This window comes from Ochotona curzoniae, unplaced genomic scaffold (genome assembly GCF_017591425.1).
Source record: "Ochotona curzoniae isolate NIBS_2020 unplaced genomic scaffold, NIBS_Ocur_1.0 scaffold_4701, whole genome shotgun sequence".
Lineage (NCBI taxonomy): Eukaryota > Metazoa > Chordata > Mammalia > Lagomorpha > Ochotonidae > Ochotona > Ochotona curzoniae.
Window position 1 is genome coordinate 78,983,506 of NW_024467122.1, and position 23,572 is coordinate 79,007,077.

General features: G+C 46.5%; 1 protein-coding gene across 2 annotated transcripts in view; it reads right to left on the reverse strand.

The window, feature by feature from the left end:
- The window catches only part of PDE8A (phosphodiesterase 8A), a 131,569-nt gene that overhangs the window by 63,697 nt on the left and 44,300 nt on the right, over positions 1-23,572 (reverse strand). The window lies entirely within an intron of this gene.

Sequence of the window (23,572 nt, forward strand, 5' to 3'; positions counted from 1 at the left end):
TCACTGAGTCCTCACAACGATGGGAGAACGTAGGGCAGGAAACAGAGGTCCCTGTTTGGGACCGCCTGACAGCACAAGGAACTGCAGACACTTTAGCTCCACAACTGTGCTAACCCATGCCTGACGGTGGCTCCAACCCAGCTTCCTGTGGATGGAAGAAGGTGTACTCTCTCTCCTCTCTCTCCCTCTCGGTTCTTACTCTTTCTCTCTCTCCATAGCTCCATCTTTCAGATAATCCTTGTAGGAAAGAAACCCAGACATTGACTTTGACTGCCTCTCCAGCTGTGAGGATGGCCCATGGTTCTCCATCCCACGTGGAAGGTGGTTCTGTGGTTGCTCAGCCTCCCTCTTCCCTCACTAGCATCATTCTTCAGTCATGGTCTGAAATAAACTAAGCCAGTGGCCCATGAGTCGTCGGTACCAGCTTTTCCTAGCTAAAAAAAACTCGTGGCTTCCCAGCCTTTGAGCAGTTCTGGTCAGCATGTGTTTAGTACAGAGCACTGGTCTTGCAGGAAGTTGTAGGGGCTTCAGTGGGGGTCTGAGTGAGGAACCAGACCATCACCAAGGGGCCAGGGTGGGAAATCTGCCACACACGGGGTTAAGCACAAGGTGCATCTTTTCCTTTGAGGAGCAGTCCATCTCCATCATGAGAGGTCGTCACCGGGGGTTGGAGTTAATTGCCACCTATTCCCTCCTTAGGACTCTCTGCACTGCACAGACCAGCCCAAAACGGTCAAGATGATGACTCAGGTACTCCAGCCCTTCCACCAACATGGGAAACCTGAGTGGAGTTCCAGGCTTCAGGTGGAATGCTGGCTGCTGCACTCATTTGGGAAATAAACCAGCGGTACAACCTCTCCCTCATTTGCAAATAAAACATGAAAACTAAAACTTAAAAGACAGAAGCGGCGGGAGGGACCAAACCTTTGGGCCCAGCACAGTGGCCTCAATTGGCTAATCCTCCCCCTTTAAGCACCTGGAACCCATATGGGTACCTATTTGTGTCCCAGCTGCTCCACTTCCCATCCAGTCCCTGCTTGTGCCCTGGGAAAGCAGTCCAGGACGGCCCAAAGCCTTGGGACCTTGCACCTGTGTGGGAGACCTAGCAGAAGCTCCTGGCTTTGGATCAGCTCAGCTCTGGCTGTTGCGACCACTTGGGGAGTGAACCAGCAGATGGAAGATCTTCCTCTCTGTCTCTCCTTCCCTCTGTAAATGTGCCTTTCCAATAAAAAACATCTTACAAAGAAAAGTCCTCATCTGATGGTTTCATGGGTGAATTAGACCAAACATTTAGAAAAGAACTAACACCAATCCTTCCCAAACTTTTCCAGTTAAGAAAGGAATACATCCTATCTGAGTCTAGTAAGCCCATATTTCCATAACAAGACAAAAAGCAAAACAGAAACTGCCAGAAAACTATGATCCATGCCCTTTATGAACACTGAGCAAAAGCCCTCAACACTGCCAGATGGAATTCAGCAAATTGGATTTTCCTAATAGCAGGCTTAGGAGGTAATTCAGCCAGGGAAGTCAAACTTCTACAAGGAAAACTACAACACACTGCAGAGAGAAATTAAAGATTCCATCTTCACAGACTGAGGTTATATCCTGGAACATCAAATGTCTTTCCATCTGTTCAAACCTTATTTTTGGGGGGAACATTTTTATATCTGTCCTCAAATAGCCTTTATTAGGTTTAGGCTTTGTTTGTTTGTTTGCTTCTGTCTTCATCTCCCCCCACCCTTTAGAAGTAGGGTGGTGCTAGCCTGTTCCCTAAGGCCTTGACCTACCTGTTCCCACACCTACAATGGACAAACAGGCCAGGACAGTCTGTAGATGAACTCTCTGAACAAACCTCAGTTCTTCACATGTAAAATCCATTCCTAGCACTTCTCCTGCTGTAACCAACCCGTTTTACAAAAAGGAGGAAGCTGAGGGGGCCATGATGGTGGTTAAACAGGCTAATCCTCCAAGTACAAGTGCCAGCATTCCATATGGATGCTGGCTCATGCCCTGGCAGCTCCATTTCCCATCCAGCTCCCTGCCTGTGGCCTGGGAAAGCAGAGGAGGATGGTCCAGGTCCTTGGGACCCTGCACTCATGTGGCAGATCCACAAGAAGCTCCTGGCTCCATATTGACTCAGCTCTTGCTGTTGTGGCTACTGGGGGAGTGAACCAGAGGATGCTGGTTCTAATCCCAGCAGCTCCACTTCCCATCCTGCTCCCTGCTTGTGGCCTGGGAAAGCAGTTGAGGATGGCCCAGAACCTTGGGACCCTGCACCTGCGTGGGAGACCTGGAAGAGGTTCCTGGTTCCTGGCTTTGGATCGGCACAGCACCGGCTGTTCGGTCACTTGGGGAGTGAACCATCGGACAGAAGATTTTTCTCTCTGTCTCTCCTCCTCTCTGTATATTTGCCTTTCCAATAAAAATAAATAAATCTTAAAAATAAATAATTTTCGAGAGCAAATTTGCAAATAACAAACTTTGTGATCTCAAACTGTTAAAGTAACTCAACACTGCACTTAGCTGAAGACATGAAGAAGCTGCGTGTTCATTTTTGAAAGATGTTTAGGACTGTGAGTGTTGCCACTTTAATTATAGCGGTATCAGTATCGTTTAGAAATGGTAATATTTCAACAACTCCACTCACCCATGAGCACTGATTTGCTCAACCTGAATGCATTTAGACTGACATCCTGTCTGCAGGGTACATCCGGCTCTCCGGGCCTCGCTGCAGAGGAGTCCCCGCACAGCCGGACAGCTACTCGCCACCACCACCCCAAATAACCACGACCAGGAAATCTGATGACATTACTCAGTGGGCGGACGTCAGCAGCCAGCCCTCAAAGAGTAAACAACTTGCCGGAGGCTCTGCATAAGGAGACTGGAACTAATGGAATTTGTGCATCCATCCTTTATTTGTGCATGAAAATCAAACTGACCCAATGCTTCGGTCACAGCCCTCTTAATTCATTTCCCACATTAATATTTGAAAAAGGAATCAACATTTTTAAATCAAGATTAAGAAGATAGCTTGGATTTAATCTTCCGACTTCAAAAGCACCTGACATTTTCAGATAATATATAAAGTGTCAATATTTTCAGGGGTTGATATCAGAAATTACACAAACTGCTAAGTTCAACCTTTTGGATTTTAAGTGTGTATATATTTTCTAAGACTTATTGCTTAGGAAAAAAACCGTAAAATTAGGGCATCAGTGAATTAGAATACTGAACTGCATTAAGTATGTGTTTGGGTAAATACAGAAATACAAAGTTATCACTGGAAGCTGTGATAAATCACAAGGTTTCTTCTGAAAGCAGCACTTGGATGGGACGCCACAAGGCAGCTGCTGTGAGCGACTCACAGCTCAAAGTGGGGAGACCAGGTGGGGAGCGCAGTTTCAACCCAACAAACAGCTCTGCTCCTCAGAGCACTCCCCAGCTCTGCTCCGCATGGGTTCCTTGTTTTCCTCCCTAGCCCCAGTCACCACTTGATATGCTACATGTCTTACTACGTATCTCCTTTGATGTTTCTCTTACTGGAATATAAAAATGCTATGATGATAGGGGTTTATCTATTTTCTTCATTGCTACATTCCCAACACCTAAAAATAGGACCTGGCACACAGCACGCTTTCAAACAATGTCTCTGAGTGAACATTCAGCAGCCAATCCTCTTGAACAAAATCATCTCTCTTAAGATAACATTCACACCAGCTTGTTACATGTCAGTATGTCACATGGCATCTCTGTCCTAGGTAATTTCACATATACCTATTTTCACTAAAAACAGAAACAATCTGAAGAATAAGTAATTGAAACCACAAAGGAATCCAGTGAACTACACCCTTTTTCCTACACTGCCTTTATTAGAAACAAAGTTATACTGGGGGTCAGCTAACATTCATTGCATACAAACCCAGGAGGAGTTGCCATAGTTGTAGACATCATGGAGTACACATCTCCATGTCAGGACGCAGGTGCCGTGCTAAACACATGGAATACAAGGCCAAGTACCCAACTTGTCTTTGGGTAGCAGTTGGGGGAAATGTAAGTAATGACAACTCGATGCACTCAGTGTACCAAGCGTGTGCTGTGTGCTAAAGTCTTTGCTTCAAATCCTATTTCAGTTCAGTTTGGTGCTTACCGCTTACTTTGTGAACAAGGTGAGATCACTAACCCAGTTTAATTGATGAGAGAGCGGAAGCTCAGAGCAACTTGTCAAACGCTAGGCTGCAGCAATCACAGGAACAGGACACAGCTCCATGGGAATGGAATTCCATGGGCTGCACAAGCCCCTGACCTGGCTCCCCTGAAACGGAAAGGCAACATCCCCCACTACCTGACAATCTTTCCTGAGCTCCTCGTCGCTGCTGAACGGATTCCCAGCAGAGAATAAGATAGATCACACCACCACTTAACAACCTGGAGAGATGCAATGGTGTAGCTGGGATGCTACCAAGTCAGAGACCAGGAGGGAGGGCCTCTCGGCGCAGCAATGTGGAAGGTGAGACCACAAGGACACAGAGCAAAGCAGCGGCTGAGGGCGTGACGGCTGGTACACTGGCAGCAAGGTGGAGGAAGAGCGTCAGGAGCTGGCAGGAGCCAGACCATGCAGAGTTCTCTATTCTAGAGCAAGAAATTGGAATGCTGGGGACTGAAGTTGTGAGCCTTATGGACTAAACTGCTCTATTCCATGGGGGCGCTGGTTCATGTCACTGTTCCACTTCTAATCCACCTCTTGCTCATGTGCCTGGGAAAGCACTTGAAGACGGCCCAAGTGCTCGGGCCTCTGCAGCCGTGTGGGCGACCCAGTTGGAGTTCCAGGCTCTGGGCTTAAGACTGGTTTAGCTCTGGCTGCTACAGCCACTTGGGGAGTAACCAACACATGGAAATCCCCTCTATCTTTACCTCTCTGTAACTCTGTCCTTCAGATAAGCAAATATGTCTTTTTAAAAAATGTTGGACTTGATTCTAAATTTCAGGAAAACCGGTCAGGGTTTTACATGAACAGCAATACGATCTGATCTCTATTTTTAAAAAAGATCTCTTCGGCTGCTCCTGGGGAGAATGAGGCCGGAAGGGAAAGTCGTGCAGCTGTGCGGGTGGCAGAGAGCGGCTGCGTGCTCGTGTTTGCCTTGGAGAAAAGACGGAGTTGGGGTGTGTATTGCATCAGAGGGAACAGAACCTGTGGCTGTCAGCACACAGACCCGAGTCCCGAGACCCAAGCCGCAGGTCGCGCTGGGAAATGTGACGTTCTGCAAGGTGTCCCAGTCAGGGCTGGCATGGCTCTGTCCAGTCCTTCACAGATTCACCCACAAGATGGCACCAAGAGCTGCCCTGAGCTCCGAGCTGCTTGCCCTGCCCTCCCCACATTCCGTCATTCCGTCCCATCCCTACTGTTTTCCTTCTCCCCCCCCTCTTTTATCTATTTGATTTTTCTCTCCATTAATTTAAGAAGTGAATATCTACTGATAGGCTTTATGGCTTTATTATGTAGCCCAAGCGAGTCACATGCTCAAGTAAAATCATGCAGGCATTTTTCTTTCCAAATCCATATAATGTTATAGCAAAAAAAAAAAACAAAAAAAAACCAAAAAAAAGACCCAAAGAACAGCTTCTTCAAACACTCTGCCTGGCACTGAGTAAATTAAGCAAATTATTAATATCAATAACAAATATTGACCAAGGAGTTTCTGCTATGGAATTATGTCTCATACACACTATAAGGATTTAAAAAAAAAAAAAAACTTGATTTGAAAGGCAGAGAGAGGCAGATATCCAGAGGAGAGGGAAAGAAGGCAGGCAAGGAGGGAGAGAAAGAACAAGGGGGCAGAGAGAGAAAGCGAGTGAGAAACAACCTTCTGTTCATTGGTTCACTTCCCAAAGGTCCACGGGGGTTGTGGCTGGGCCACACTGAAGCCAGGAACCTAGAACTCACTGCCAGCTGGAGGGCAGGAGCCCAGATACACAGGCCATCTTGACTGACAGGTCTTTGGAAAGCTGGTTTCTAAAATACCTTATGTTTTACAGAGTACCAAGGGGACTATCTTTAACAAGAGCCATTAATGTTGTGACACTGTGAAATACAAAAGTAGCTGTGCCTTGCGTGGTAGTCATATGGCTAAAGTCCTTGCCTTGCAAGTGCCGGGATCCCATATGGGTATCAGTTCATGTCCTGGCTGCTCTACTTCCCATCCAGCTCCCTGCTTGTGGCCTGAGAAAGCAGCAGAGGATGGCCCAAAGCCTTGGGACCCTGCACCCATGTGGGAGACCTGCAGGGGATTCCTGACTTCAGATCAGCTCCAGCTCTTGTGGCCATTTGGGGAGTAAACCAGTGGATGGTAGATCTTTCTCTTCTCTCTATAAATTTGCCTCTAATAAAAATAAATCAATCTTTAAAAAAAAAAATAGGAAAGCTCCCAACCATCAATTAACAAATTTGCTTCTCTCTCTCTCTGGAAAGAGTCCACAAAAGGACTTCAAGAAATTCATGGAAACATTAAATTAAAAAGTAAATTTACTTTGCTATTAAATAATGCTGCATGCTTTGCACAGCTCCTCCATTGTATACATTTTTCATGAGCTTCCTAAAGGCCGCTTGTAGTGGAGGCAGGTTTACATTCATCAATTATGTTTATGAAACATGCTGTCCTCCCAGAAGGCTCCACAGGGGCTCCGCCGACGCCTGAGCCTCCCCGTACCCTGGCGGCTAAGACCGGCCTCGGTTTACAGAGTAGCTAATAAGCCTAATGCGATCAGAAAGGATTACACTGAGAATGACAATCCACACAACAGAACAATCTAGAATCACCCTGTCCTCTAACCAGGTTAAACAGATAGGGGTTTAACTCTGACCACTCTTTTCTCAAGTTTAAAAAGAAGTGGGAGAAAGAAAAAAAAAAAATCCCGTATGGCATTAACCAGGGCTCTCCACTTTGCTCTGCCTGACCTAGATAACAGGGCTGGGGTAGAGCTCTACGCAGTGCCCCACACCCAGGCAGCTGCCTAGGACGCATCAACAACAGCTGTGGAAAGGGGAACACCCCCAACAAAGCCCTCATTTTGGATCCAGAGTAAAGAAGAGAGCAGAAGCAGAGGCCAAAGCCAGAACACTCTGCCCATCACAGCTTCTGCGGGAAGCAGACTTGCAGACTGAAAGCCTTCGGTTAGCCAGCCACACGTGGCTCATTCTGACCTCCTTCCTGTGCCAGGCTATCGGAGCTTGGAATGCAGCCCTTGACCTGAGGTTGACCTGAGCCCTTGACCCTAAACAGGGTTCTCAATTCTTGTTTGTGAGGGCTACTCGGATCTTCCAGCAAGTGGCCCACACGATTTTTAACAACAGTATTCTCTTTAAAGCTTTCTTTTTTGGACACTGTTTTCTGTGTTTGTTTAACTAACAAGTGTGTCCAATTCTAAATTTAGAATTATCGTGTCAGAAAAATCAAGGAATCAAGGGGAGAAAAAAACCTCTTATATCCCAAAGAAACCTGAAGTTTGGATTTTAGAGGAGAAATTGCAGGAGAGACAGAGGAGCCATATAGAGGAAGAACCGACAAAACGGACAGACCACGTCCCAGACCCAGGGGCAGACAAAAGCCTGGAGATGAGGATGGTGGCTTGCAGTCGGTGTGGAGGCCAGGCCCAGCTTTGGACGAGCTCCCTGCCCTGCACTGTGCGTAGCAGCAGTCACCCTTACAGGGCACTACAAGTTCTTCCGAGAGAGATGGACTCTTCCTGTGGCAGCTGCTTCCTAACAGTCTGGAGGCAAAATTTTTTTCCCACTGAGAATAGTAAGAGGGACCAGAGCTGTGGTGTACCTGGGAAAGCTGCCATCTACAATGCTGGCATTCTATAATGGCACAGGTTTGAGACCTGGCTGTTCTACTTGTGATCCAGCTCCCTGCAAATGTGCCTGGGAAAGCAGTGCAGAATGGCTCGAGTGCATGGGTCCCTGTACTGATAAAGGAGATCAAGATGAAACTCCTGTCTCCAGGTCTCACTCAAACTGGCAGCCATATTGGATGCTGGCCTTGTAGGCAGGGGCTTCACCCACCACAGCTCAACACAGACCCCATGGTGTTCCTTTAAAACATACGCTAAGGGGGCTAGCATTGTGGAGTAGCCACCAGTGCCCCCAAAGAGTGCTGGCTTGCATCCGGCCATTCTGCTTCAGATCCAGTTTTTCAGTAATGCACCTCAAAAAATAACAAAAGGTGGTCCAAGTGCTTGGGAATCTGCCACCTATGTGAGAGACCCAGATGAGGTTTCAGATTCCTGGTCTGGTCCAGTCCTGGATGTTACAGCCATCTGGGGAGTGAACTAGCACATGGAAGATCAAATGTTCTCTCCTTCCCTCCTCCCCGCCTCTGCGCAGCTCTAACTTTGCCTTTTTAAATTATTATTTTTTTTATTTTGCCTTCCAAATAAATAAACCTTGGGGCTGGCACAATGGTGTAGCAAGATAAGCCTCAGCCTGTGACACCAGCATTCCATACGGGCATCAGTTCATTCCCAGATGCTCCACTTCTGGTCCAGCTCCCTGCCAATGACCTGGAAAAGTAATGGAGGCTGGTTCAAGTGCTAAGGCCCTTGCACCCATGTGGGAGACCCAGAAGTAGCTCCTGGTTCCCACCTGAGATCAGCCCAACTCCGGCCACTGTGGTCAGTTAAAGGAGTGAACCAGTGGAGGGAAGACCTCTCTCTGTAACTCTGCCTTTCCAACAAAATAAGCAAATATTCAAATAAAAACATCTTAAAAATTGCTAAGTATTAAAGAAAATCTGTAATAATACTATTTACATGAACAGAACACACATAAACACATGACACAATATATACTTGTAAAAACACACACACATACCAAAGTAACACACATTAAATAAATACAGAGGAATGGGCACCTATGGATGGCAAGGGGGAAAGGAAATGGACAATTACAAAGAGTGAGAACAAGAGGAAACACAAGGAGGAACCTTGGAGGGAAGCTTGTTTGTTTTTCTAAAAACATATCTACCACCTCAAATACTCTCATCTCTCTGCAGTGGGAAAACTTAAAATTCTCTCTCGGCTGTTTGGAGAAACATGCCAGTTGGCTGTTACCTGTACTCAGCACCAGTACAGACCACCAGAACTTATCCTCTGTCACCTGCAACCCTGCGCCATCTGGCCCCAGCTTCCCCCAGCCTCGCTCAGCTTCTGCTCACCACCCATTTACTCTCTGCTTTTACCAGTCAGCCCTTTATAGATTCCGCAAAGATATGAAATCATACAAGCTGTCTGTCTCTCTATGCCTGGCTCATTTCACTCAGCAAAATGTCCTTTATTCTTATCAATGCGATCATAAATGACAGACTACTCTGCATTTGTAGGGCTGAATAGTACTCCAGGTAGCTGTGTTTACTGCATGTGCAACCCACCCACCTACTGATGGGTACTGCCATGGTTTCTGTACCTCGGCTCTTGTGAACGGTGCAGCACTGAACACGGGAATGCAGCCATCTCTGCCATTCCTCTGGACACACCCAGAAACAAGACCCTGGTGCACTAGCTTGCTGTTGCTCTAATAAGTATCTGTGGCAGGCTGCTTGCTGACTTTACCACTTGGGACACTGAAGGTCCAAAGGGCATCGTGCAGGCTCTTGGATGTACCAGTGTAGGACAGAGAGCAAGGGAAGGCGTGCGTGTGTGCGTGTAGGAAGAAGGGATCCCATCTGGGCAGGAAGCAGAGAGCCAGGCTCAGGCTTCCCAGGAATCTTCTCATGGGAATTAACCAGGGCCCCACAGGAACATCTTAATCCCTTCTGAGGGCCTGTCCCCCAGGCTCAATCACCTCCCAGTACTGCCACTGTGGAGACCAAGCTCTCCACACACACACACACACACACACACACACACACACACACACACATATACACACACACTTCAGCATCCCAACCACAGCATTTGCTGTTTGTAGTTTTGGTTTTCAGAGGAACCTTCCAACTATTTTTCAAAGTGGTTGTACTAGTTTTACAGTATCACCAACATCCCCATTAATTGTTACTTATCTCACCTTTTTGATAAGTCAATATAAGAAGAGAGAAGATCTCCTTGTGGTTTTAATTTGCATTTCTCTAAGATGCTGAGCAATTTCTTAATGGACGATTGGCCATTTGCTAATCTCCTTTTGAGTGATGCCTACTCAGGTCCTCTGCCCATGTTTCATCATTTGTTTTCTTGTTATTGAACAGTTTGAGTTCCTGATATATTTTGGCCATTAGCCCTTATTCGATTATGACTTGCAAATATTTTTTCCCAGTCTATAAATTGTCTCTTCACTCTTGTTGCAGAAGCTTTTTAGCTCGATGCAATTTCATTTGTCTATTTTCGCTTTTCTTGTGGCACAGATTTTTGAGCCAGACACAAGGAACACTAACCATTAAGGGAAACGGATAAATTAGATTTTAAAATGAAGAATTTCTGTTCCTCCAAATGCCTGGGTAAAAGAATGAAAAGGGAATTGGCGAAGCTAGAGAAGGTATTTGCAAACACGTAATGGATAAAAGACTTAATGCCCACAACAGGTATGGAATGTTTGAAGATGAGTAAGAAAACAGCAGACTGCAGACAGATAGTAACTGCACGGAGAAGGATAATCCAGCCCTTCTCCTATAGACTCAACCAGGAAAAGGAAGCTCAGCAGCAATTCAAGAAAAATACACAAAAGTAGGAAATTTGAACACATGCTTCAGATTCCATGAGACACACAAGCAAATGTCCCTGGCTACAGTCTCTTCTGGTTTCGGTGAGTTCTTGGCGGAAATGGAATAGGCGCATTTGCATCTCTAACTTGTGCCTCTACCCAGGGGAAGTGAGCTACTGATGCGCTACTACACAGTAGGAAGCTTTGTTTCCATAGCGATTATGACACCACTGATGTAGGCCTTAAATTAGAATATTCCAATCTGAATTGAGAAATGATCTTTTTGTCTGGATGAATAGTGTATTCAGCGGGAATAAGAGCTCTGCATATCTGCTGATATCATTTCCTCTTTACTTCAGTGGTAATAATGAGAATACATCCACACAAGTCCTCCAAAGCAAGTCAGACTCCGAAGAGCTCAGAAGTTCCTGAAAATACAGGGAATAACACATTTCTACAGGATGTAGAGCTACTGACCAGAAAGGGTCACGAGAAAGCACTGTGGAAACAGCCTTCTGCTCGCTTCCCGGCCACTCCATGTGAGCAGTCTCCTCTAGTAACCGTGGGTGAGACACGATCAAAGTCAAACCATGTTCCTCCTGTCACCGCCTCAAACTAACCAGATGAGGGGAAATGTGATATTATAATCCAGAGCCTAGAAACATCAGGACGTCAAGTTTCCAGAGAAAAGAAATCTATGATTCAAAACCACAAGGCGTGTAAAAATCCTCGGGGGCGGGGAGGTGGGGGTGGGGGGAGGAGCTCCCAACTGCTTGGGGAAGAGTGTGAACGACCAGGTTTCAATGGCTGCAAACTCAGCACAGCCTAGGGCAGGGGCTGCAGCACCAGCAGCCGGTGGGCGTGGCTCGCTGAGCCCGGGGAAGCCCCCTTTGCCTCCTCTTGCCCTCACCTTAACCCTCGGAGGTCTCCTTCAGCACAGTGCTCCCCCCGCTCACCACCCCTGTGTCCCCAAGGCGCCCAGGCCTGATCGCCAACAGGGTACACATCTACCGGACTGTTCCCCCAACCAAACCTCTGCACCCTATCAGCTTTTTCAGACTAGAATCTCAACAAGTGCAGAGGGCTCATTAACTTGTCCGCTGCTGAGTGAACCGATGGATGAATAACTAAAGTCCCCACATTTCTTCGGGTTTTGATCACGCATGCTCTGAAAGATAATTGAGGAAAACAAAAAAAGAAGAAAAGCAATTCCAGTTGTTAGAAGAAAATGAAGACTGGCCCATCTTCCTAATAGATTTATATCATAATCATACTATTCTTCTAATGGTGCTATGCAATCTTAACAGCTGAATGGACACTCTATACCATTTGCAAAGGTCTCCAAGGAAATGATGTAATCTTTAATTTTGTCATAATTGAGTATATCCTCAGCCAAATCTCCAATGTCTTGTCTGATTAGATTTTTATCATCTTTTTTCTGGAAATAGTAGCTCCTCAAATCAATTGCTATTTCCTTTTTTTTTTTTAAGATTTATTTTTATTGGAAAGTCAGATTTACAGAGAGAGACAGAAGCATCTTCTGGTTGCTGGTTCACTCCCTAAGTGCCCACAATGACTAGAGCTGAACCAATTGAAGTTGGGAGCCAGGAGCTTCTTCCAGGTCTCCCACACAAGTGCAGGGTCCCATAGCTTTGCCCATCCTCCACTGCTTTCCCAGGCCACGCAGGGAGCTAGATGGGAAGTGAAGCAACTAGAATACCAACCAGCACTTATTTATATGGCATCCAGTGTATGCAAGGCAAGGATTTAGCTACTAGGTTACTATGCCAGGACCTCAACTGCTATTTTCAATCAAGCTTTGTTTAGGTATCATAGGACATTCTTAACTTTTTTGAAACATTGTTTTCCACTTAAATTACAAAACAAAACAAAAAAATAAGGCAGCACTGGTTTTGAGCACATAGCTGACTTTAAAAGAAGTGTGATTCATACAAAACCAGTAAAACTTTCTGTTCAACAAAAGGCTAAAATTTTCTTATAGATTTTTTTTAAAAAGATTTATTTTATTTTTATTGGAAAGGCAGATATACAGAGAGGAGATACAGAGAAAAAATCTTTCATCCCTTGATTCACTCTCCAAGTGGCCACAATGGCTACAGCTGAACCAACCTGATGCCAGGAGCCTCCTCCAGGTCTCCCATGCGGATGCAGCGTCCCAAGGTTTTGGACCATTCTCGACTACTATTCTAGGCCACAAGCAGGGAGCTGGATGGGAAGTGGAGCTTCCAGGATTAGAACCAGTGCCCAAACGGGGTCCCGGCAAGTGCAAGGCGAAGACTTTAGCCGCTAGGCTACCGCGCCAGGTAAAGGTTAAAATTTTCATATAAAAGTGTGGTTCTGGGGCTTCAATCAGTGGCATGGTAAACTAATCTTCTTCCTGTGGCACCAGCAAACCATACAGGTACCAGTTACCTCCCAGCTGCTCCACTTCCATTCCAGTTCCCAGCTTATGTCCTGGAGAAGCACCAGAGAATGGCCTAAGTCCTTGGGACCCTGCACCTATGTGGAAGACCCAAAAGAAGCTCCTGGCTCCCAACCGTAGACTAGCTCAGCTTTGGCTATTGCAGCTATTTGGGGGAATGAACCAGTGGAAGCAAGATCTCTCTATCTCTATAACTCTCCCTTTCCAATTAAACAAATAAACAAAATATATTTTCTAAAGATTTATTTATTTTTATTGGAAAGTCAGATATACAGAGAGGAGGCGAGACAGAGAGCAAGATCTTCCATCCAATGATTCATTCCCCAAGTGAGCGCAATGACCAGAGATGAGCCAATCTAAAACCAGGAGCTAGGAGCCATGTGGGTCTCCCATGTGGGTCCCATGTGGGTCCCAAGGCTTTGGGCCGTCCTTATCTGCTTTCCCAGGCCAAAAGCAGGGAGCTGGATGGGAAGCGAGGCTGCTGGGATTATAACTGGTACCCATATGGGATCCCGGTGCGTTCAAGGTGAGGACTTTAGCTGCTAGGCCACCACGCCGGGCCCTAAACAAAATATTTTAAAGATATGATTTTATAGATAAAATTTGTAAAACAACAAAAAAAAGTTTTTGTGGAATAGTAAAATTTTAAAGTATAACCACACACAAAATAGATTTCTACATTAAATTGAAAATGAAATATTTTTACAAAGTGTTTTTATAATGTTTATCTGTTTTTATCCACGTGAACAGCAGAGAGAAATTGTCTTCCACCTACTGTTACTCCCCGAATGCGCGTAACAGCTGAGCCAGGCTGGGGCCAGGAAGTCAGGAACCCCATGAGTGGGAGACACCGGGTCCCTGTGCCACCACTGCTGACTCCGAGGATGCGTCAGTGGGAAGCTGGATCTGAAGCAGAGAAGCCACTCCAACGAGGACCGCAGGGGTTTAACCTGCTGTGTCATGATGCTGGCTCTAATATTGCAATTTCATCATGCTGATAAGAAAAGGTCCCCACTTAAAAAAAATTAGACATGGGGAACGGATCCATCTTACGTGATAGTGATGAAAAATAAATCTAACGCTCGTGTTTATAATTACCCTCAAAAATCAAAGTGAAGCCAGGAGGTTGGTTTCACTTCTTATGCTAATATGATATTCCTGTAGGTCCATGTTCCCTCAGCGGTCTTCTGTACACAGGGGGCCGAAGGATTACACACAGATATCTAGTGCCAAAGCCTGGCTAAGGGAGGAACTCTGCAGGGTGAGCCCAGGAAGCCAACTTACCTCCCTCCTCGGAGGTGGTCTGGGGAAGGGCTATTAACAGGCCAGAGGAAGAAGCCTGGGCATTGTGGTTTTGTTCTGATGGCCCCCTCCCTCTGATCTGCTCTCACGCCAAGGCTGAGCAGCCGGTATCCGCGCTGTGTGGTGCTGGCAAGGGGCAGGGCGTCCTCAGGGTTCACCAAAGAACTCGCCTGCTTCACAAAGTGATAGGGAACATGGCATTCGCTTTACAGGAGAAGCCTGGTTGTTGACAAGGCACAAAATAAACCTGGGGCAGGTTTGGTTTCCACTGCCCCTTCGGAGAGAGCCGGTAAGATTCTGATAACCTTGGTCAGCCCATGGTTTACTTCTCTAATTGATAGTGAATCAACAAAGCTCCGTCTGCGAGACTTAAATAATCACTGTTGAGTCAGGTTCACACTTGAAACCCGTTCAGTGGAGCTGTGTTTCCTTTGTTTGGGAAACCTGAGCAAGTCTCCTATGTCTCCTGTTGCCCTCTCGCCCAACACAAACTCCCACGGCCGTCCTGCAATGATTCCAGAGCTGTGCTAACATGTGGCTGCTGACAGCGTGGCTGACAGAAGGGTTACCAGCTCAGCTGTGCAGAACAAAGCCCCACCCAGGGCTGTGGCCTTCTGCAGGCTCTGCTCCCTGCTCCTAGCCTCTGGTAGTTGATGCAAACCCTGGTTTTCCTTTTTCCTTGGCTTGTAGTGGCATTGCTACAATCTCGGCCTCTGTCATCCTATGTCCTTCAGACAAGGACACCAGTTGCTGGTCTAGCGCACTGCGTCCTCCTGCCCCACACTGTGTGTTCTCAACTAACTCCATCTGTGAAGGTTCTATTTCCAAATGAGATGATGCTCTGAAGTTCTGGAGAGAAACAAACTATGCAGCCAAGGACACACATTAAATTCAAAACAGCCTTAACTTAGTAATCAAGAATGATGAATCCTGTGTAGGTGGTGATCTAGAAGTTAAGGCATCATTTGGGATGCTCACATCTCAGCTGTCCTTGTGATTGTAGCTCCCTGGTAAGGCAGATCCTGGGAAGAGGCAGGTGACAGCTCAAGCACCTCAGTCCCTGCTGTTCACGAGGGAAAACTAGCATGAGTTCCAGGTTCCCAGCTTTGGCCTGATCCAGGCCTGGCTGCAGAGAGCTAGCAGATAGATTTATCATGCTGTCTTTTTTAGAAAGCGAACAGTTCATTTATATAAAGTTCAAATTAGGCAAAAGTGTGTGTGTGTGTGTGTGTGTGTGTAAGAGGATACAGGGCATCTTAAGGGTCTTGGAATGTTGTATTTCTTGATCTGGTTACATGTGTGAAAATTCACTAAGTTGTACCCTATGATTTACGCATTAATTGCTTTATTACATTTGAACATGAAATGACTTCCCCACTGAGGTAGGGCATTAAATTCCTACAGTCATAAGTTAATGGCCCCGCAATTAACTTGATCCAGTTATGGATCAAGTGCAGGTGTCACAGGAGGATTTGAGGTCACTGGGGGAGTGGGCTGGGATGTGGTTCTTGTGAAAGCTCTGTCAGGAAAGCCAAGGTCAGCTTGGCCTCTCTCTGTGCTCCTGGCTGCCATGTGACCCCTAGCCCACCTGTGCTCCACAGGCCACCACTGCCTCACTCACCTCAACTCCTGGGGCTGACCCACTGGGAACTTGGAAATGGCTTCTCTCCGGTGTCTGTCCCGGTGGCAGAAAGCTGACAGGGTTACCCTTGCAGAAAGTGACCAGTCACGTATCTTAACAGCACTTCAAGTTCAGTCTGAAGAAAAGTGCTCTCACCAGCAAGCAGGGCGAGCCGCGGGGCAGGCATGCCCCTCCTACCTGCCGGCCGCTGCTTCTGAGACAGCAAGGTTGGGGGATCTTCTCCCTGGCTCCTGCTGGAGCCCTCGCTCATGCAGCCCGACAGGCGTTGATGGCTCCAGCTCTCAGGACTACCTCCGTGGCCTCTCTGCAGCTTTCCCCGCCACACTCCTCAGCTCCCTTCTGGGGACAGCGCCTCTCTCCATCAGCCAGTTCTCTATCCTCCCTCGTGTTGGGCTGAAGTGCTGAGATTCCTTCACCCCGGCAGGCTGTCCTCCTGGGCACGAACCTTGGGCATGACCACAGGACAGCCTTCTACTTGGACCCAGCTAGTGCCCACAGCCCTGCTCTCTGGGCACGGCTACATGTCTAGGGGAGGGGAGGGTGACGCATCCAGGGTTAAGCCTCTGGCTTTTAGGGTCTGTGCACTCTGTCCTTTGGCGTTTCTGACACTGTCAAGGGCTGAAGTGCTTCCTGTTTATGCCCAATTACAGGGTCCTCTAAAAGAGACTACTCCCATTCACTTCCCAGTTGTCTGCTGGGAGCTGGAACATTTGAATGGATGTGAATAAAGAGCCAAGAGTCAGCAAGAAGAAAAACATCACAAGGCCTGATTGCTGTTGAAAGTACTTGTGAGTAACTCTCTGCCTTTTGGCTAATGTCAGTGAAAGAAGCACCTGTGGAACACAGCGTGCCTCAGCAAGTTAAGCTGCTGCACTGCAGCACTGGCAGCACACAGGGTCGCAGGTTCAAGTCCCAGCACTTCCAATTCCAATCCAGCTCCCTGCTAGTGTGCCTGGGAGAGCAGAAGAGATGGCCCAAATGCTTAGGCCCCTGCACCCACATGGGAGACCCAGAAGAAGCTCCCTGGTTTCACCCTAGCCCAGCTCTGGCTGTTGCAGCCATTTGGGGAGTGAACCCGTGAATGGAAGAATGAAAAGACATGCAACCCCCTGCCCCTGCAACCCTGCCTTTCAAATTAAAAAAAAAAAAAATAGCACTCACATAGGCAGAGGGATTTGGGTTAACCACAAGGTATACCCTGAGGAAACAAGGAGTCTTCCCGTTTTCTTTCACACCGCCAGGGGTGATGTTCCTGTTGTAAAATGTTTTTGTTTTTTTTTTTTTAATCCTAACAACAGGTGTTACATCAGGACTGTTTTGGTGTTGTGATGTTTTAACTTCAGATAATCAAGCTGAAAATTCACTAAGGTGACACCAGCAACTTCTAGGTATGTAAATCAGACCATACTATGGTCTGTTATATAGGCACACAATTGCTATGAAACTGAGAATTAAATAAGGCTTTGGTTCTGAGGGTGGAATCAAGAATGGCATTAGAAACATACTTTAGGGATCCAAACAGCAGGACACATCAAGAAGATGACCTGGGGCCTGGCATGGTATCCTAGCGGCTAAAGTCTCCACCTTGCACATACCAAGATCCCACATGGACACCAGTTCTAATCCCGGTGACCCTGCTTCCCATCCAGCTCCCTATCTGTGGCCTGGGAAAGCAGTGGAGGATGGCCCAAACTCCTGGGACCCTGCAACTGCGTAGGAGACCTGGAAGAAGCTCCTGGCTTCAGGTCAGCTCAGCTCTAGCCATTACAGTCACCTGGGGAGTGAATCATCGGACGGAAGATCTTCCTCTCTGTCTCTCCTTCTCTTTGTATATCTGACTTTCCAATAAAAATTAATATTTTTTAAAAGTGTCAAAAATCTGACTTCAAAACAAAAGATGACCTGTTTATAATTCTGGGAACTTCCAAAACCCAAATATCACATTTTCTCGATTCCCCATTATGGTTCTTGAGAAAAGGACTGCGTGGAAACGTACAACATTAATATTCAAAATAAATCGCAACTTAGCCCTTTCTCTTTTCCTTTTGGTTTGAACCATTCGTTTTGAAATTTCAGTTTCTTCAGAGGAGTGAAGCTGAGCACCTTAAATCAAACATCGCCCTTTCATGGCAGCTGGCCCAAGTTTAAAGAGAACGCCAGAGCAGAGGTGATGTGTACGCAGCTGCCCTCTGCCCTCTCTGTCTGACTTCCTGGTGAGCAGGTGCCATGCCGCGGCCCCTCCAACTCCCACAGAACATTTGTTACCGTGACAGTTATTCATCCACTTTAATCAATTCCTTTTGTTTCCCTTTGTAGAAGGTGGCTGTTTTTCTTTACATAGATATTTTGCTATCTAAGATATATTTATTTCTCATATTTTGTCCAGTGCTTACTTCTGTTAATGTCTATAAATCATTTTTGTACTGTCTAATTTCTAGAAAATGATAAAATCAATTTCCTTCTTTGCCTCTGAATTCTGTTTCAGTTATATTCTCTGTTAATTTTTTAAAAAGATTTATTTTTTTTTTTTGGAAAGTTAGATATACAGAGAGGAGGAGAGACAGAGAGCAAGATCTTCTGTCTGATGATTCACTCCCTAAGCGGCCACAATGGCCAGAGCTGCACCAATCCAAACCTGGGTCTCCCACTTGGGTGCAGGATCCCAAGACTTTCAGCCTTCCTCCACTGCTTTCCCAGGCCACAGGCAGGGAGCTGGATGGGAAGTAGGGCTGCCAAGATTAGAACCGGCGCCCATATGGGATCCCAATATGTACAAGGCAAGGACTTTAGGCGACCGCACTGGGCCCTCACTGTTCAGTTTTAGACTCCTGAATATACCCATGGATATATTTTGTTAAGCAGCTATTAGGAAATTAAAGATGAGAGAACATTCTTCTTTTATTTATGTAAGACTTATTTAGTTATTTAAAAGAGTTAGAGAGGGAGGAAAAGAGAGAGAGACAAACAGAGACATAGACAGACAGAGATCCACTGGTTTATCCACAAGTGGCTGCCAACAGGCAGGAGCCAGGAGCCAGGAACGCCATCTAGGTCTCCTACATAGCTGGCAGAAGCTCAGGCACTTGGCCATCTGCTGCTGCTTTCCTGGGCACAACGGCAGGGAGCTGGGTGGGACGTGCAGCAGCACCTACGTGGGACGCTGGGGTCAGAGGCTACAGCTCAACACACTGCAACAAGGTCTGCCCCCAAGAGCATTCTGACTTCTCTCCTCTTCATTCTCACATTCACTGACCTCTCTCATTTCACACCTGCACATTCCCCGGGTTCAAGCAGAGCTAATGCTTCCATCGCTCTCATGCTACCTCGTCTCTGAATGGACTGCTGCCGGCCTCAGTTTCTTACATCAAAGACCCACCTGGAGGCAGGCATGGCGCCATAGCAAACCGTCCTCCACATGCGGCATGGCTACGCAGTGGAGGACAGTCCAAGGCCCTGGGCCCTCGCACCCATGTGGGAGATCTGGAAGAAACTCCTGGCACCTGGCTTCAGATCAGCTCGGCTCTGGCCGATGTGGCCACTTGGGGAGAGAACCAACAGATGGAAAATTTTTGTCTCTCCTCTTTTTTGTAACTCTTTCAAGTAGTAACTAAATAAATATTTTAAAAATTAAAAATAAAAATAAATAAAGTGTGCCTCTCCTATTGCCTTTTTTGTTTTTAAAAACAACTGCTGAACAGAAAATTCTTGGGGCACAGTATTTTTAAGGATTCTGCCACTGCTGCCCCAGCGTGTGCCCAGGTGGAACGGAATACAGAGCTGCAGTATGCATCTCCACTCCTGAATCAAAGAGGGACTCCCAATGAAACCATTAAACACATCTTGACAACAGGATGCTGGACTTCTACCACTGTGTGTAGTTACTGTGTCACGACATACTTAAATAGCAGAATGATGGACTTGTGACTTGCTGAAGGACTGTGCTAACACAGTAATACAGGGGAATACAGGGGATGGGGAGGGTGGAAGGCAAAATCCTGGAGCCTATGGAACTATTTCGTGAAAAATAATCTTTTTGAAGCATCCTTTTTGAGCAAGCGATCCAGGCTTCCAGCCTGGTCGGCGGGTGATGAGTTGCGTCTGAAGTCCAGTAACTGCATCGGGACACGCTGCACAGCTCAAAGTCCTGTGTGGGCTGCGGCGTCTCAGCTGCAGATTCGAGCGTTCTCCTCTCTCCCCAAGTGGTTGATCTACCTCGACTTTGTTTTTAGCCACTGTTTCTCTTTGAGGTATTTCTGTCCTTTTCACTTCTACCTTTCACTTCAAGTGTTTCATTTAGCTTATCTACTTCCATATACTGTCTTGTGTTAATTTTTGAAATTTCCATTTCTTTGCTCACTTTCCTTTTCCTTCACTCTTTCCTAAACTCAAGGTTATCTTCCTGTCGGCTTGCCACGTGCTCCTGCTCCTTAGGGACTCCACGGACTGAGGCCTTGGCACTGTGGATGTTCCCACGTGACTAGGGAATCTTCACTGTCTTTTTTCCCCGTGTCCTTTTCCTTGCCATTTTCCCTTTATTATGTTTGACTAGATCCTGAACTGCTCTTTCTTTCTTTCCTTCTTTCCTTCCTTCTTTCCTTCCTTCCTTCCTTCTTTCCTTCCTTCCTTCCTTCTTTCCTTCCTTCCTTCCTTCTTTCCTTCCTTCCTTCCTTCTTTCCTTCCTTCCTTCTTTCCTTCCTTCCTTCCTTCCTTTCTTCCTTTCTTTCTCTCTTTTTTTTTTTATTATTATTATTTCGGAGGGCAGTTTCTCCCAGTCTAATCATTTGAAGATCAGTCTGGGAGAAGTGCCAAGGCCACATGCCAAGATATAGGTCTCCTTCTCCCTTTGACAGGTGTGTGTGTGTGTGTGTGTGTGTGTGTGTGTGTGTCCCCACACCTAGGGCCTCTCTCTTCCTCCCACGAGGGGAGGGGGCGTGGGGCTGCTGAGCGTGAGGCCCAGTGGCTCCTTGTTAAGCTCTGCATTTTCTCAGTGTCTTGGAAATGAGCCGGATCCCGGGATGCTCCTGCCGCCGGAGTGTGCTCGCTCCCACTGGCTTGGCTCCGCGACCGTGGCTTTTGATCCCACCGTACAGTCATCCCCTTGGAAACCTGCTCTTCGCCAGTTTGTTCGGCTTTCCGTCTTCCTGTTCCGAGTGTCTTCTGCCAGCTTCCTCTCCTACCTCTGGTTTAATCTTTTCAAGACTCTTGTCTACTTATTTTCTGGCTTGAGGTGTAGATACCTCTCAATTTCTTCAAAGAGGGAATTTTCATTTCTGTTCCTTTTCCCCCTAGTTACTTGGAAGTAATTATCCCAAAAGAAGGGATGACTTCACCATGTGCAAATTTTAAGTTAGATGTTTTCCAAAAACAAAATGGCTTTAAAAAATTCTGAATATTAAACAACAGTCACCCCCAAATCCAGATAATATAGAAAGGATTCAGAGAAAAAAGTAAAAAGTTCCCTGAAACCTTATCGTTTAAATATATAAGCATATGTCTCTGTATTTTTTCCAATACACATTAAAAAAAAAAAATCAACATTTTCACATTTCTTTTTCCTTAAAACTGCGAATTTTCCTGGAAATCTAGGTCTAAATGAAAAATAACAGTTACCTGCAAAAACAATTTCTTTTTAACATGAGCCACCGAAATGTTTAAACTTCAAAATAAACAAGCTCATAAGCCAGAAGGCACGCTCCTTAAAGATCAAATTTTCCACATTTGAAGTTTCCCTGTAAAGCAGGGAGTTTATGCCACAGGTTTTTAAGGATAAAACAAACAGGCCTGGGTCTGTAAGAGCCCGGCCGCCAAAGGAGCCCTTTCAACGTCGGTGCCCCTGTGAACTTTGCTCCCTCTCTGGTGAACACGCTCTGGGTTCCTGGTTTCTCCGGCCTGAGATGGAGAAAATCCAAACAACAGAATGACCCACGTGCTGTCCCCAGGACGGACAATCTCTACAGGTTCCCAGTCAGGAAAAGGCAGGTACAGCCTGCTCCTTTCACACCTACAGGTGAGCTTGAACTTTGGTGTCAAACAAGGGAATGTGTGCCAAATTGCCTGCAGTCCGTGAGTTTTCATTAAGCTGTCTTTTCTAATCCATTTCCTTAATTAATAGAGATTTACAGCTATACAAACATCGAACCTCCAAGCTGGCTGAAGCTGTGAAACAGAGAAAACATTCTGTTCCTTTAGCACACTTAGTAGCAACTTTTCTCAAAGAGATGTCCTTTAATCCTCCAGATGGCAAAACCTCCAGATGATGGCAAAACCGCACTGGCAGATGAAAAGAGGCTAAGGTGATCAGCTTTATTTGCAAAAATATTCCAGAAGTATTTGATGGGCATGTCCCTTATAAAAGCAGGTAACTGGGCCTGCTGGGATGGCTCAGTGGCTAAATCCTCGCCTTGCACGCATGAGGATCCCATGTGGGCACCAGTTCATGTCCAGCTGTTCCACTTCCCATCCAGCTCCCTGCTTGTGGCCTGGGAAAGTCTTGGGAACCTGCAGCCAAATTGGAGACCCAGAAGTTGTTCCTGGCTCCTGGCTTAGGATCGGCTCAGCTCTGGTCATTGTAGTTACTGGGAGTGAACCAGAATCCTAAATCTCTCTACCCCTGTAAATCTGCCTTTCTAATAAAAATTAATAATTTTTTTTTTAAAAAAGCAGATAACTGACTCAGGGACAAGCTGTCAGGCGATGGAGATGACAAGGCCAGGGAAAAGCCGCTGGTGACTTACCCACACAGCCAGCTGCAGCGCGATCACCTCCTAACAGAGAACCAGGTCCACATATGTCAGCCCTCAGAGTCACCACCAGCAGTTACTCTGCCAGCAGCAGGGTGTGTGGGTTTGGTGCCCTTAATGCCTGTGCTCCGTCTCTGCCTTGCGCTGCCCAAGGTGCCAGACTGCTCTGGAAACTCAGAATGGGTGGACATGATTGTGACTGAGACGCTCAGGGAGGGAATGAAGATGTGGCTGGATCTGCAACAGAAGCTGGAACTCGAGCAAGCAGAGATGGGGGGAGGGTGCTCAGGAGGAAAAACACACTGTCAGTGCTGCCAACAGGGACATGGAGGATGTCAGTCACAATTCCCGCCTCCCCGACATGCTAGGACAGTATCAGAGAAATCACCAGTTGAGGACGAGAGAGGAGGCAGAAACGGGCTAGTCCAATGCCACGGCGGCCCCTGCCCACTCAGCTCCAGTCTGCGCTGCCAAGTAAGAAATGTGATAGACTCTCACTTGAGACAACACCATAATGTCCTGTGCATGTTGTACTTATAATCTTTTAGCCAAGGAAGAAGAAGTGATGCAGCTACCAGCCAAGAGATGCAAATGTGCAAATGTCACCCATCCAAACATTATGGATTCAATCTTCCAGAAGCTAAATACAGAAGCATAGAAAAATATAAACAGACAATTACAACACTTTGTGAATGTTTAACAACAGAAACTTGTACAGAGTGTGACCGAAAGTTGACTGATTAACTTTACCCCCG